The sequence below is a fragment of the Sceloporus occidentalis genome, unplaced genomic scaffold (assembly GCF_023333645.1).
Source record: "Sceloporus occidentalis isolate IW3139 unplaced genomic scaffold, rSceOcc1.0.p SCAF_3, whole genome shotgun sequence".
NCBI classification, from domain to species: domain Eukaryota; kingdom Metazoa; phylum Chordata; class Lepidosauria; order Squamata; family Phrynosomatidae; genus Sceloporus; species Sceloporus occidentalis.
This window is the reverse complement of record NW_028316983.1, coordinates 69,437,657-69,442,399: the sequence shown is the minus strand read 5'-3', so window position 1 is coordinate 69,442,399 and position 4,743 is coordinate 69,437,657.

The following is a 4,743-nucleotide window of genomic DNA, read 5'->3' as shown; positions in this document are numbered from 1 at the left end:
TGAAAGTTGCATGGTGCCATGTAATTATAATTCAAACACAGAGTGATCATGGTGACAGAACACCTTATCTGTGCTTTGCTGTTTAGTCACATTTCATCAGACTTATTAGAAGCCTACAACTGTAGCAGAAAGTCCTGGGAAGACCAGTGTTTCAGTCACACTTCCAAAAAGGCTCTGTGAATTCTTAAAAAAAAATTATTTGGTCTGATCATTTAAAAAAACAAAAACATAATTTAAACAAAATTTTGTTTTGTTTTTGTTTTTAAATGATCAGACCAAATAAAATGTGCTGGTGGAGGCAGGCCACGACTTAGTGAAGACTCTCAGAGCCGTGGAGAGCCCGAAGGGAAGGACTTTGTACTGGAAGGTCTCGGTCCCGATGGCAAAGGCGAGGAACCTCCTGTGATCTTGCCAGATTCCAATGTGGAAGTAGGCATCTTTGAAATCGAGGATTGCAAACCAGTGTCCTTTCTGTAAGAGTAGCAAAATAGGCAAGGGTTACCATGTGAAAACTGCGGTAAACAATAAAGGTGTTTAGTTGCCGCAAGTCCAGAATGGGCCTGAGGCCAGAATCCTTTTTAGAGACAGTAAAATAACAGGAGAAAAAACAGTAACGGGCCTGAGCGAGGTCTACTGGCTTGATTGTGCCCTTTTACAACAGAGTGCACACTTTGTTGAGTAAAGTGTCTGAGGGGTCAGTGAAAAGAATAGCTCCGGTGGTCGAGAGCTCTCTGAACTTGAGGGCATAGCCCCTGCAGACGATGTCTAGGACCGATGAATTGGAAGTGATTGAGGTCCAGGTGTAAAGGTAGGGCCTCAGTCTGTCCCCAGATAGGATGGGTTTGAAGTGCCCTGGCCCATTTCACAACCTCCTCTTGCATTGTTCAGCATCTTTCCTCCAGTAGTCTTGTTGGTACTGGGACTGAGATGGTTGATGATGGACAGAAGAGGAGGAGGAAGGTTGAGAGGGTTGATGCTGTCTGGGTTGGTCTTCTGGGTGGTACTAATGCTCCTGTGGTTGATAAGACCTCTGTTGGGCACCAAGGGCATTGGTCTCTGTAGCGACAACGAGGAGACTGAAGGGAGGTTGAGGACATGCCATGCTTCTTGGCAGCTGCCTTGATCCAGTAACGAAAGTTGAGCTTCCTGTCTGTCTCTTTGTTAAAGAGACTGGAGTCATCAAAGGGCATGTCTTCAATCTCAGCCCGGGCCTGTGGGGCCGTCCGACAACTGGAGCCAGGTGTCTTTGGAGGGTCACTGAGCTGGAGAGAACCTTGACAGCGCAATTGGTGGAGTGCAATGCTGAGATAATCTGCTGGCCTCCCAAGGCGTGCGTCTCAGCCCGGATGGCCATGGCCAGGGCCCTCTTATCATCTGGGAACGACTCCAGCAGGGGTTCCAGACATTCCATCAAGTGCTGGACATAGGCTGCCATGCAAGCTGCATAGCTGGCCACCTTCAAGTCCAGCACAGCCAAGGAATAAAACTACTTTGCCAGTCTGTCAATCTTCTTACTCTCCTTATCAGAAGGAGAGGAAGAAGTCTTCCAGGTGAAGGCCAGCTGGGAGCCCTCCACAATCGCTGAGTTTGGCTCGGGATGCTCAAACAACCATGCCGGAGCCAAGGGGGAGATCTGTTATTTGATTCTCAATCTTCCTCGAGGTGGAGGCAATTGTGGCTGGGGTCGCCCAAGACACTTGATCTTTTCCAATGATGGGAGGTATCTGATGGAAGGAGGACTTGGAATCTTCCCGTGAACCCTCATCTCAATCGAGTCAGCTGCTCCCTTATTGGTACAGGTGGCCTAGATCTTGAGGGTGTTGGCCATACGGACTATCTGGTCGGCAAAGACCTATCATCCGTAAGGGAGATGGAGCCCAAGTCAACCAGGTGCACTGGTGTCGACAGTCTTTCCACATTTGACTCGGGTGTTGGAGAGCAAGATCCTCTGAGAGAGCAAGCTGACCTCAAAGAGTCTTTAGGCATCTTCGGGAGAGGCCGAGAGTAGAGTGACACATGCCGAGGTGGAATCGGAGGTCTGGTCAGAGGGGAGACCCTAGCTACTGTCAGGAGTGGAAAAGGCAACAGAGCTTTCAGGCACTGGAGATTGCAGTGGAGTTGGTCAGCATCGACTGGCAGAAGGTATCGGCCACTGTTGATGTCGTAGACCAAGTCTGGATAATGCTGTAGGAGGTCATCTTGGAACGAAGGCTCATCCTCCAGCCTAGTGTCTTTGTCCGCCTTGATCCCAATGAGGGGCCCTATCAAAGGCCTGAGCTTGAGGGCTCTCCTGAATTCAAGCCCGAGGACCCTCGATGTCACCTTGATTGGCAGGACACGGGGTCAGTTTCTGGTTCTCTCTCTCCGACTTGGTATTGAGGTGAACAATCTGGGAAGCCCTACCCAACGGAGTTGGGAGCATTTCAACCTGGGGAAGACAAGCTGCTCAGGCTGGAACGGATCCAAGGTCTGCAGGTGACAATTCAGCAGAAGCCACAGGCTCTTCACAGCTGGCATTCCCCAGCAGGGAAGCAGAGCGGGCCCTCTTAGAGGCCAAATAGTCGGCTGGTCTATCCCTTTTTGAGTAGGAAGACTTATGCTCCAGGTGCCTCCACTTGGAGATCTTTTTGGACCCTTTGCCCCTATGATCCTTCTCAGACCAGGAAGCTTTCTTGTCTTTGGAAGACTGTTTCTAGGACCTCCCTGTGTCTTTTTCCTTCTCCTTACTGGAGGTAGAGGAGGCCTCAGCTGAGGAGCCTTGAGCCACGGGAGCAGAGGTCAGTCTCAGGGCTTGCTCCCACAGGGCCACCTTAATAATATAAAATAAATAAAAGGTTTATTTTTACCCCACCTCTCTGTCAAAAAGACAATCGAGGTGGCTTACAATTTTAAAAAATCCATACAACTTTCAGGTCTCAGTTTTTGAGGGCCTGGGTGGACATGACCTTGCAATGTGGGCAGGTCTTGATATTGTGGGCCTCCCCCAACCACAAAACACACTGATCATTGTGATCAGAAGTGGGTATCTTGGCACCACATTTGTCGCATCGCTTGAATGAAACCATTTTCAATGAGTTGAAAAGCAAAATTGGCGGGCAAATCATAAGTCAGACAGTCCGAAGTCGAGCAATCAGTGACAATCTCAAATCCGAAGTCCTAAAGAATAGTCCAGAAAAATGGTTGAAATTCAAGCCGTTAGGTCAATTCAAAAGTGAAACAAGCAACTCTAACAGAGTGAAGTTCCTTCCTAGCTGCTATTGCAACGGACAAAAGGAACTGGAGAAAGAGTGGGAACACTAGGGGCTTTATAGGGGTGGGTAGAGCTACCGCCAAAAAGTTGCAATTGAAGTTCTGCTTAGTGATACTAGAAGTTTCTGAACTAGCTGTGCAGGAGAAGACATACCCATTTGTGTATATTCACAGATGACCACTCGAAGAAATAGTTACAGGTAAGCAACCTGTCTGTATCTGTCAGAGACGTTTGGTGCCACAATAAATCACAGTTCCCAGAATTCCTTTGTACTGAGCCAGGGCAGTTAAAGCAGCCTCAAACTGGATTATTTCTGCAGCGTGTTTGGGCCCTAAGACAGGTGTCATCATGACCATATCAGACTAACTTACTGTGCAAATGCATCCCCAAACACCAAAATCCGGGAATCCAGATTCAGGGGAATATAATCCTAGCTATGTTTAATCTCTATGCCCTGATCTACCTCTTGATGGACCAGGAGCACCTCTGTTTCGTCTGAATTAAATTTCAATTTGGTTAACTGTATCCAGACCATTACTGAAACCAGACATTGGTTAAGAATGAAAACAGCTTCTTAATGTTTAGATGGAAAGGAGAAATAGACTTGGGTGTCAGCAGCATACTGATGGCATCCAAGCCCTAAAACTGCAGAAAAACCTCTTCCAACAGTCTCAGGAAAACATTAAATAGAGTAATGGAGAAAACAAAGCACTGAGGGAAGTAAACTCTTCCCTCCAGAGAGGAGGTACAAAACAGCACCTCCAAGTCCTATCCCAGGGAAGTGGTCCAGAAGAATATCATGGTTGGTGGCATCAAAAACTACAATAGGTCCAACAGTACTAATAAGGACCTATCCATCTTCCAGTGTGGGCCATACAATAAAACAGCCAAAGGCCTGAAATCTATCTAGATAATTGTTTTCAGACAACTTCCAGCACTAATGACTGCTTTTCTATGAGTAACAAGAGGAATTGCAATTGGCTTTTCATATGATGAGGAGGTACTGTGCATTTCCCCCTCTGTCCTGTTCCTCACCAGATCTGATCATGAGGCAGCGCCTTACCCCTCCCAACAGGTGTCCTCCTCCCTCAAAGGAGGACAAGGAACTGCAAAATGGAGGACACTCCAGCATAATGGAGGACATGACCAAAGAAAAGTTTAAAACACTCAGAGGAGTATCAATCCATGCTTCTTAGCCATGCTCAAAATGGAGGCCACTGTGGGCATTCCTCCTGGACTGAAGGATGAAATGGAGGACCTGTCCTGGAAAAGGAGGGCCTCATATAAATGCCAACCCCAGCTTCCCAGCAGTGCTCAAAATGGAGGCCATTCTGGAATCCCCTCCTGGGCACAAGGCTTTATAAATGCCCCACGATGTGCTTTAACAAATGCCCCACAGAGGGCCTCGATACACGCCCCACACTCGGGCTGGCAGTGGCGGGGAAGGAAGGCGGAGGCGTCGGTTGCCCCACGGAGGGAGCGGGCCCAGGGTG